The following is an 11,970-nucleotide window of genomic DNA, read 5'->3' as shown; positions in this document are numbered from 1 at the left end:
CACAATTTCCCAAATGCAAAACATCAAAGACAACTCTCTTTTTTTTGCTTTCCCTACCTCTTTGTTCCTCTTGGAGTCCTATCAATCTCTGTAGTTATTATGATTTTTGAGATTTTTAATGATTCTCATTAGATCTTCATATTGATAAAAACAAATATGGTATTATGAAAAGAATTTCAGTTATGAAAAGAGACAGATTGGTTTTAAATTCTTCCTCTATCATTAAGTGGGTGAATAAAATTTCTGAGCCTCCATTCCCTCCTCTATAAAGCTGTAGTACTAACTTGTACCTTAAAATGCTTGGGTAGGGAGATCTCTCACAGTGTCTAATTCTTTGCTTCAGTTCAATGAATTTTTTTTTTTTTGCCATTTTTCTCATCTTTAAGGCTTAGATCATACCTTATTTACTAAATAATATATGTTCAATAAACATTCTTTTGTTTGGTTCTTTTTATTATAACAATTGCCACTGTAGTGACTTCTCTAACTTTTCATCTGTCCATGGGGACACATCTACCATCCACTTAGGAACTTGCCTGTAATTTTTTAAATTTAAAACTTGTTTACAAGTCAATTAGCCTTGGGTGTTTACTTCGGAAGTCATGTAGTAATATTAGATCAATAATGAGAAAATTAGCGTAGCTCTTGATAAAGAATGATGAACAGGCTTATGAAGTTATCCAGAATTTTAATGAAATGAATGGAATTCTCATTCACTTTTATAATTTTGATATAAATGCCTGGTAAAATAATGAGACACCTTTAGTTGTCTTGACATACTGGCAAATATTAACACATTTGAGAAAAAGGTAATGGTGACAAGGTTGTAGGTAAACAAATAAGCACTCAAAATCTTTGTCAGCAGGATTGTGACTTGGTTCAACACCTTTGGAGCAGGGGGATAAGGTGTGACAATCTGACTGGAAAGGGACCCAGGACTTATGTGTTGAAGCTATGCTTGCCAGACAGATATGATATTTTTACTTAGATTTTATGTTTATGTGAGGACATGAGGACACTGGAAAAAAGGGACTTGTTTGATAACTGAACAGCAGACTTTTTAAAATAAAGGTATCTATGCTTATTTGGAGTAAATTGGTATGGGAGAAAATGGGTAATGGAGATTTTTGAATTTCTGAATGGACTGCCTGCAATACAGTCATGTTTTAAAAATGCCACTGATTTGAGGATAACTTGTCAGTTTCTGTCAAAAATTAAAATGCACAGACCTTTTAACCCAGCAACTTCACTTTGTCCTATAGATATACATACGATAATGTCCCCCAGATGCATAAAAAAGATAATTTTGGCAATGTTACTTGTAACAATAAAATAGTAGAAAATAAATGCCTAATAATTTGGTCTGATTAAATATTATTATTATGGAACATTTAGAAATTCTTATGTAGTAAAATTAGATCTATATATACTGGAAGCATCTCTAAGATAAAGTGAACATACAAACCCACCTACAAAACAAAAATAAAAATAAAGTCTACAACAGAATACATACTTCTTATTTTTATAATATTATATGTAGAGAGAAAGACATACATATGCATACATACATATAGATTTGTATACTTACTCAAATATTAATTGTCTAGTATGTGCTATAAAGGAGAAAAGGACAGAAAATACTTTAAAGGATACTAAAATCTATTAATAGGAATTTGGGGCAGAGGATCCAAAGTGGAAGGAAGATCTGCTTTTCCCTGAGCTCCTGTTAAAATTTATTTTCATTATGTATATTTAAAAAGATAATAAACAATTTTAAAACATTCGGTTTAGAGACAAATGCATTAAAAATCAAAACAAGATTCAATAAGTAGAAATGTTTTAGTTTCTAGCATCAACACTCATCCTACTGTTGACCAATTTAATACAAACGTGTTGAAATTATTCTATGTATGGTCCCAGTATTAGACTTACTCCTATTTAAAAAACAAAACATCTCTTTATATTCCACTAACTTTCAAAATAACAGGCCTACCAAGACAGATTTAAAGTCAGTGAAATATACAAGGCAAATTTGGGATTCCATGAAGTTAAAATTCATAAATAATTATTTAATACACTCTTTTAGTGATCAAGCTATTCTATAGATACATTTTAGGTTCAGTCTCTGTTGTTTACATATTAAGATATCAGTTCTCTTTATGTGAACTATGAGAATCATGGAAGCCTGGTGATTTACAAGTAATAAAAATACACATGGAGAATATAGTTATCTAATTAAATCTGAAATTTGGTTGCTCCTGAAAGAGAAGCAACATGCCCATAGATGTTTTTCTATTCCCATTTCAACATGCAGAGTTGCTTTCAGTCAAATATATATTTTTTTACCAGCAAATGCCCATGGTTGCTTAATTATACCCTGGTTCTTTCCCAGTAATTATTTTTTTAGGGCAACTGTTGTTTTTATGTAAGCTGACTATAAATAGAACATATGGTACACAGATATTTAAATGCAGATAATAAGAAAAGATTAAATTTTTAACATAGATCTATATTAAATGCATGTGAACATAGGAACAATTTTTGCACAATCATTTTTGGAGTTCACATGAACTAAATTAAGAGGATGAAAGATAAGGAATTAAAGATGATATGCTTACATGGCAAATACATGACACATTTATTGATTTATTGTTTCCTACTTTGAGGTTGTGTGTGTATGTTGCATTTAAAACTTTAGTTCCACATAGGGTTAAGAAAAAGTATCTTGTGCTGAGGAATTTAGAATCACAAATCATTCCCCACAGTTGACTGGATATCCCTGTTCTGATTTATTATAGCATCCTGTGTGACTCTGAGAAATTAAGTACCCTTCCCAAGGTTACACTTAGAAGTGTGTAAAAGCCCGAATTCCTTAGAGTCAGATATTAGTTCGAAAACCTAAGAACTTTCTAAAGTTAAGAATATTTAAATATGGTATGTTACATATGTAAAAGTCAGCTTTGCATCACTTAAATATTTTTAAAATTACAATAATCACTTGTAAGAAATGGTATAAATATTTTCCCACAGCAGGATATTATAATGATGAGAAAGTATTTGTCCTAGAATACACCAAATACTTTCCACGTGGAATTGAGCATGCCTCTAAAGTGCACACATAGAATTGCTTATTAGACAAGGTATTAGGCAATACCCTTAAAATTTATTTTTTCAGTTCGCATACAATATTATATTAGTTTCCGGTGTGCAACATAGTGATTAGAAATTTGTTTATATAACTTACAGACTGATCACCCCAATAAGTCTAGTACCCATCTGACACAATACATAGTTATTACAATATTATTGACTATATTCCCTATGCTGTACTTTACATCCCCACGACTGTTTTTATAGCTGGCGATTTGGTCATCTTAATCCCTTCCGTTTTTCACCCACCCCTCAACACTCCCCATTTGACAAACATCAAAATGTTCTCTATGAGTTTATTTCTGTTTTGTTTGTTCATTTATTTTGTTTTTTAGATTCCACATATGAGTGATATCATATGGTATTTGTCTTTTTTCTGTGTGACTTATTTTACTTAGTGTAATACCCTCTAGGTCTATTCATATTGGTGCAGATGACAAAATTTCATCCTTTTTTTATGGCATGTATTATTCCATTGTATACATGTACCACTTCTTCTTTATCCATTCATTTGTTGGTGAACACTTAGGTTGCCTCTGTATCTTGGCTATTGTAAATAATGCTGCAATGAACATATGCGTGCATATGTCTTTTTACATTAGTGTTTTGGGTTTTTTTGGGTAAATACCAAGAAGTAGAATTGCTGGGGCATTTGTTTTAAAGTATATTTTGTATGATATAAGTATTGCTACCCCAGCTCTTGTTTTGCATTTTCATTTTTATGAAATATCTTTTTCCATCCATTTGCTTTCAGTCTGTGTCTTTTGATCTGAAGTGAATCTCTTATAGGCAGCATATGTAAGGGTCTTGTTTTTTTATCCATTCAGCCATCCTATGACTTTCGATTGAAAATTTTAATCCATTTACATTTTAAGTAATTATTGATAGGTATGTAGTTATTGCCATTTTATTTTACATATTATTTTTTTTCTTAAATAAGTTTAACATTTCTTAAAACTGATTGGTGTCGATAAACTCCTTTAGCTTTTTCTTGTCTAGGAGGTATAAGGCAATATTCTAATTACATATTTAGGAGTCAGTACCTGGGCTCTAATCCATTAAGTCTGAGGTTAGGTCAAAGCATTGATATTTCTAACATGTCCCCATGTGAAGCTGACGCTGCAGGTCAAACAACTTCTTTTAGATATAATATGACAAGTTAGAGTGAATGCTGAATAATTTAAGTATGTTAATTAAATAATATTTTTTTCTTAATCATACCTATCATTTTTCCATTCTTCTATATCAATGGTTGCCATTGGTTACACACACACACACACACACACACACACACACACACACACACACACACACATATATATATATATATTTGAATATTTTTGGGTTATATATTCTCCATTCAAGTTCACATCAGTGTGTGCACTAATACCTGACTCTATTTCAATTACCGCTCCCAGGAGGTTTTTGACTTTATGAATCTCACCATGGGTAACTGTTTTCACTATTGTTTGAACTACTATCTGTAACTTAATAACTTTCAAATCTCTTTCTTCGACCCAGAGATCTCTCATTCAACATAAATATAATGAGTGCCTTCTACATGTCAGACATTTGCTAAGAGTTAGGAGCCTCTTAAGTACTGATACTTAATAAAAATATAGTGGTCATTTATATTCATCATGGGTCACACCCCAATAATCTTGGCTACTACTTAAAAGAAAAGTGCCTGTGGTCATCTGTCTCCTGCTATACCCTGCTCTAACTTCCTTCCCCTCTCTTAACTAACAGACCTCTCTATCCCTCTGTTGTGCTGTATGGATAGTCAGTTCCATAACTACCACAGTCCTCTACATCCTCCAACTTTTCACTGAATATTTTCTGCATCTTAAATCTCAACATAAACATTGTTTTTTTCCTTTTGTGAATTTGACTTATCCTAACCCTTTCAAAAAACTTCTTTATTTTATTATATCTTATGTACTTTGGTATTCAGAAGTAAGTTTGCTATCCAACATTTCTTTCACTGCTATTCCAAATAACCATTTCTTCATAGGTCTGTAAAAAATCCAGCTTCACTGAGACACTGGCAGCATCACTCACTATCTAGCACATCCTTGTTAACTCCTGACCATGACCCTTATTCACTGAGGAAATTAAGACCTTGGCTTCTTCTCTCTACATTAAGTCCTATCATCATTTTGTGTCTTCAGAAGAGTTTATAGATTTATTGATTTATTGCACAAAAAATATCCAAAACATAGTGACATAAAATAATAAAAAATATTTGTTATCTATTATATTTTATAGGAGGTAGGGATTTAAGAGTAGCTTAATGAGTAGTTCTGGATTATAGCCTTTCAGGAGGTTAAAATCAAGATGTATTCCAAGACTGTGGTCATTTGAAGGCTTTTGGGGCTGGCAGATCCACTCCCAAGGTGGCTTGCTCACATGATTGATTGGCAAATTGGTGCTGGCTGTTGGCAAGCAGGGACTTTTGAGTGTCCTTGTGACATGGTAGCTCTCTCCAAACTAGTATTTAAACAGGTCAAAGCAAAGGCCACTTGTCTTTTATAACCTAACCTTGGAAGTTATACATCATCACTTCTTCTACATATTCTAATTAGTCATAAGGCCAGCTATGATTTAGTATAGAAAGGGTGTATACAAGGTCATGAATATCAGAAAACAGGGATCACTGAGGGTCATCAGAGGCTGGCTATCACTGCAGGATTAAACAAATTAAGGTTCTTATCTCTGAAACCCTGTATCTGTAAAATCTGGGTACAAGGTTGGTCTTTTTCATTACTTTTTATTCATCATCTTTTTCTTTGAGTTTTATAAAATTTGCTGAAGTTTGTTAAACACGTATGAACTTTGTTTCTTTTAAAATAAAATCTTAAATAGTCTACTTAACTTTGATGTCTTTGATAAACTCTAAGATAATCTGAATAAATCTCATACCCACAAATTATACAAATATATTCCAGTAAGCATATTTTCATTTCTAAGTAGTAATACTTATTGACCAAAATGTGGTAGGCATTGGGCTAATTAGGGATAATCACATTTAACATATAGCATGACCTTTTGAAATTATTTATTCTCTCCATTTTACAATGAAAGGACTGGGGTTTGGGAAGTTTAAGTATTTTACGAGGCCATACAACGGATCTGGTTGTGGATTACTGTAATATTTAATTACACTAATTTCTTTCAGCCAGCATTTACCAAAGTGGATTGTTACAATGTATTTCTAGACCTAAAGAATCATTCAAGTAAGATATTAAAGAATGTGTAAATCCTGCAGTAAAGACACATTTTAAATTTTCTTTAATTCAACATTTTTCTAATTTATACTCTTATGAAACCAACATACGATTTAATAAGGAAAACAACTGCAAAAACATTTCATTTTATCTATCTAGTTATCTATTTATTTAAAGCATAGAATTATCTTGACTGGCCACTTTCTAAGCAATTCAGGTTCATATGGTGATATTTATTGAGTATCTTCTAGAGTTATTGTAAGGTTGTTCAGAAAGCAGGAATATACAACCTTATGATTTCCTCTCCACTTAGAATAAATGCCAAGTTCCTTACCTTATACTACAAAGTCATGCATTGTCCAGCCCCTGTCTACTTCCCCAACTTTGTGCCATGCTTTCCCTCACTGCTCACACTCTTAAATCCTGGCCTTTAATTCCTCCAACACACTTGGCTCTCTTCAGCTGTAAGGCCTTGCACATTATAGTATATATATATATATATATAGTATATACTATATATACTATATATACTATATACTATATATGTAGTATATAGTATATATTTCTAAAACAGTCTTTTTTCAAATTTTAGAATTGTTCATTCTTTTATTTCTCAGCTTAAATGACCTTTGTCAGTGAAGCCTTTTTTGGCCATGTGATGTAAATAGGACACCCACCTCATTCTCACAGCTCTCTTAATCGTTTTATGACATTATCAGAATTTATCATATATTTTACTCATATAGATGTGTGTATATATGTATGTAATGTGTATATGGTGTATGTAGTATAATGTATATATGGCATCTATATATTTCTTTGCTTATTTTCTCTTTTCTCATATCGTTTTTTTTTGTTTGTTTTTAGAATCTAGGCCATAGATTTTTGTTTTCCTAATTAATACTCAAAGCTGGGTGCATTTCCTGGTTATAGTATTCATTTAATGTATATACGCAAATGACTAACTAAATTAATACCTATAATAGGACCTAACAAAATGGAGTACTTACTATATATCAAGCAGTATTATAAGGGCTATTTATATATGCAATATTTGACTCTCATTAAAACTCTAGTAGATGGGAACTATTCGTATGTCTACTTTTAGATGAGAAAACTAAGATGGAGAAAAGTTAAATAACTTTTCTTCGATCATACTGCTAGTATTTGCCCAAGCAAAAATTTGATTTAGATAATCTTTAAAGAGTTATGTTTCTGAACACTGGGCTAGGGTATGTTTATTATTGATTGAATAAATTAATACATAACTAACTTATGCTGGAATATACAAACATATAGAAATAACTAATGTACAAGGCATATTTTGATAAGTTATAAAACTTCTCTTTATTTATTTATAAATATACCAGTCTTTAGACACGATGCAGTAGAGGCAATACGACATTTTCTTGTAAAGGAGAAAGACATATACATGAATACTTATAGTAAAATGGTGTACTCAGAGAGTTGAAACACAAGAGTAGAATATTATTGAGGAAACATAGACCTTGAAAATCAAAATAAGCTCCCTAGGAGAGGTAATACCTAATCTGATACTTAAAGGATGATAATAGGTTCTCAGTGATCAAATATTTTGAGGCAAACATGCCCTTTGGGGCATAAGCAGAGATGCAATGTAGGGAAGTACATGTTTTGCCCAGGAGATGACCAGTGGCTTTGTGTTGCATAAAGTGAAAAGACAAGAACCTCAAGAGAGGAAGTCAGCAGAGCCAGGATCTCAAAATTCTCAGATCAGTTATAACTAGTAAAATATAGGAATGCCTATATTTGAACTGTGCTTTAGGGCAGAGTTCTACAACAGAAAGTTGTTCCAGTAATAAAAACACTTGGAGCAGAGGTAGGAATTTTCTGCTATTTTATAGAAATGGTAAGGTAGTGGTATGATATCACCAGGTCATTTCATTTATATTTACTGGGAAAAGCTCAAATCGTAGGATATAGGTTATCACAAGAATGCTGAGATTGAGAATTGATAAACAGAATCTGAGAGAGAAGCCCAGTTCTTAGCACTGTAATCTCAATAAGTTTTCTAATATTACTGAACCTCAGTTCAATCTACGTGTTCCCACATGGCGAAAATAACATTGAAATTGACAAAAGAAATGATAGACATTGCATAGCAAATGCCAGGCTAATACTTGATGCTTCACATGGATGAAGTAAAAAGTAATATTTTTATAGTTGGTGTTATTATAAATAGTATGACAATTCAGAGGAGCTGGGGTGTGAAGAGGAATTTAGCTGGTCTAAGCTGCCTCTACTATCATAACTATTGTGTTGATGAAAGCAGGACTCATTTCAGATTCTACCAGCTGGTGACTTAGGAACTCCTTGACTGTTTGTATTGTTGCATGAGCACACAACTACTTTCTTATATTGGTGCTTAGACAACAAAGGCAAATCATCACTGATGAAGCCTAGAGGAGACAAATACACAGGAGACTACACTCAGCATATTGCTTTATAACTAAAATTATGGCAGAAAAATATGTCACTTTTCTATCAATAGGAAGTCTTCCTTTTCCATTCAGTGTAGTGATTTTAAAAGTCATTGAGCAGCTGCTTTTTCAGGCTTAAAAAAAAAATAAAGTGTCTTGACTTATATTAAGAAAGATCATGTGGTGTTCTTCACAAATCCAAGGAGTTGGTCCACTGCCCACATAAAATTCAGTTTTATGTGGTAATCACATTTCCTTTTTTTCACTTTAAATATTCTCTTCTGTGAATATTAGTGCAAGAGGAGTGTAGCTAGGACACTGGAGGTTAATCCAAAATAGAGTCAATATTTTACATTTTACAGTCATCTAAATAATGAAATTATATTGTCCACAATCTCAGAGTTCAGGTGTTCAGAAATACAACCTGAATTGTGATAGAAATTCAGAATACTCTAGCAAGATAACTCTCAAACTCTCCTATCTGGGGAAACCAGAGTTGACGTTTTCCTTTTTTCCTTTCCACTGCTTTATTTTCATTTTATGATAAATATGGGATAATCTCTCTTCCTTAAACAAACAAAAAATAATGGCATAAGTGATTTCTAGTTTTGTCTTATTTTTGTTTTGTTCCTTTATAATAGCAAAAATTGTCTTTGTAAGAATTGTTTGCACATTTGAGATAATGATTCACTATTTTTTTCAAAAGTGGATTTTCTCTATTACTGCAATTTCCATGAGAATAATAACTTCAAGGTAAATTAATTGCTTTGAATTATTAACACTTTCAACTTATCGTTAGTGAATATTAAATGATACAAATTTCGTGAAGAGGTTTTGATAATGTGATTCACTGTCTTTCTATAGACAAAGGAATAGTGGTACTGTCAAGAAACCAACTAGAATGGTAAAATATGCATAAAACATTTTAAAGTATTCTATTCTATGGAAGTATTCAAAACATGATAGCCCTTAGCTTTAAACAAAGTTTATATGTTAAAATTATTTTTAAAATACCTCTAAATACCTCATGGCGGTTAAAATAGTTTTATTTAAAGAAATTATATGACTTAGAGCTGCATAGTGCTTACAGTGTATGGTCCATATTTATATATTATCTTATTTAATTCTCACAAGAACAATGTTAGTTTGCTTTCACTGGATTCTTTTATCTTTTAAATAATATTTTAAGTTCCTATGTGAAAAAATGGGAAATGAAGAAACAAAGTAGCTTTTCCAAGATCATAGGCTTGAATTCATATGTTCTGACTCCAAATCCTATGAATTTTCCCATTCTCTATTGTAGTCTATATCTAGTTCTGAAATTATTTTCATTTTAATTAAAAATGGGGAAATTATGTCCTGATTATCTAAACTCATTGCCTAATATCTCTAATTCCTTGGGGGCGGGGAGGGAATTATTTTTATCGGTTTCTACTCTGTCTTTCGACTTCATTTTCTTCTCCATTTTGTTTTGTTTTAGAATGTAACCATTTACTTTTTAAAAAGTCAGGAAACTTATTTTAAACTATTTCCAAAGAGATCAGAAACATGTTCATTACTTTAAGAAATAATCAAGGAATACTATCAGAATGTTATTACTAAAAATACTAGATTTTTACATCAAATATATAACTTTTAAAATAAAAAAATAAGGATAACCATATTTTCAAACTTATCTGAACTTTCTTTTCATTGAAGTTATTTATTTAAGAACAGCCAGTTGGATAATAGGGCAAACTAAATACAACTTGGCTATTTTTTATCTATAAGTGCTTTACTCAAAGGTCATTTTCTTATCAGGGAAGATTAATTCTGCATTTTACATTAAAACTCAATTCTAGCTCTCTAACAAATATAAAACCTGTGATAGCAACCTTAGCACAAAAACTATTCCTAGTTCTTTACAGGAAACAAAGGAGTAAGCTTAATATCTAGTACGAGATATAAGATAAAACATGAATATGCATAATTTGAGTAGGTATAGAAGTGTATAGAGAGAGGTAGATAGAACATTAATGAGAAATTAAAAGAACATTACTCTTATTCTGTCAAAGAAAATAGAAGAAAAAAATTGAGATAGTTATTAAAAGATGGGTAAAATTTAAACATGTAGATATAGTAGAGAGAAGAGATAGAACCTAACCCTGAAGGGAATGCCCCAAGACAGGGAAATATGGGGTGTCTGAGACTGAAGAGCAGACATACCTTGGCATTCATAGAAATTACCAACTCAAATTCATTTACTTGAAAGAGAGTGGAAAATTTCACAATGTAGACTTGTTTTTCTCTTCAAAGAAATACATTTGAATCCTGTACAATGTGAGAATGAATACATATAATGTCCAAGTACTTAGCTAGTGAATGAACCTAGACCACAGACCACAAAATGGTAGGATTTTTCTCACAGATTTTTCTCACAAAAATTTAGAGTTTTATTCTTGGTTGTGAAGAAGGAAAAAGGGGGAGGAGAAAGAGGAAAAGAAGAAGTAGTCCTAGTTCTGATAACACACTGGCTGGTAGTCCTCCTACCAGCTAATATAACTGCTGCCCTGAGGCAAGGCAAGTATTTACCAATTAGGTTCAAACCCCACCACTCTCAACTGTTTTTCATATCCTATCATTCTTAGCATTCTGATACCTGCAGGCATTTGAGTTTTTACTTTGTAAATACAAGCCCCTCTCTCCAAGTTTATTCCTACTTATCTTTTTACGTATTGTTTATATAGCGATTAGAAGACAAAACAAATAAAAACATACTTTTGTTTTAAACAGGAAACAGGACAATAAGAAAAGATAGTTATCAAAATCAGGAGTGAAAATAATAGTACAAAACAATCATTTTCCTATGGCCAACAAATATGTTTTTATACATTTAAGAGTGGAATTTTGAACTCAACTTTGGCTCAGATCCATGAGTTGAAGGAATCTAGCATAAATTCTGTATAGAAATAAGAACTTATTTGAAATACTATTTCAAAGGTCATTTTCTTATCAGGGAAGATTATAGCCAAGTTCTTATCTATCTGTCTGTCTGTCTATCTATCTATCTATCTATCTATCTATCTATCTATCTATCTATCTATCTATAACTACATCTACATATAAAAGTGTACAATATGTTATATTTACATAAT

The 11,970-nt window shown here is 31.7% G+C and overlaps 1 non-coding gene across 1 annotated transcript; it reads left to right on the top strand.

Annotated features, from left to right (window-relative positions):
• Nucleotides 1-586: 586 nt before the first annotated feature.
• Nucleotides 587-690, top strand: LOC111747355. The gene has a single exon (XR_002783507.1). It is a non-coding gene; the product is annotated as a U6 spliceosomal RNA (small nuclear RNA).
• Nucleotides 691-11,970: the final 11,280 nt, after the last annotated feature.

The sequence above is a fragment of the Pteropus vampyrus genome, unplaced genomic scaffold (genome assembly GCF_000151845.1).
Source record: "Pteropus vampyrus isolate Shadow unplaced genomic scaffold, Pvam_2.0 Scaffold218, whole genome shotgun sequence".
NCBI lineage: Eukaryota > Metazoa > Chordata > Mammalia > Chiroptera > Pteropodidae > Pteropus > Pteropus vampyrus.
The sequence above is the reverse complement of the archived record's forward strand: the minus strand, read 5'-3'. Positions and strand labels throughout refer to the sequence as shown.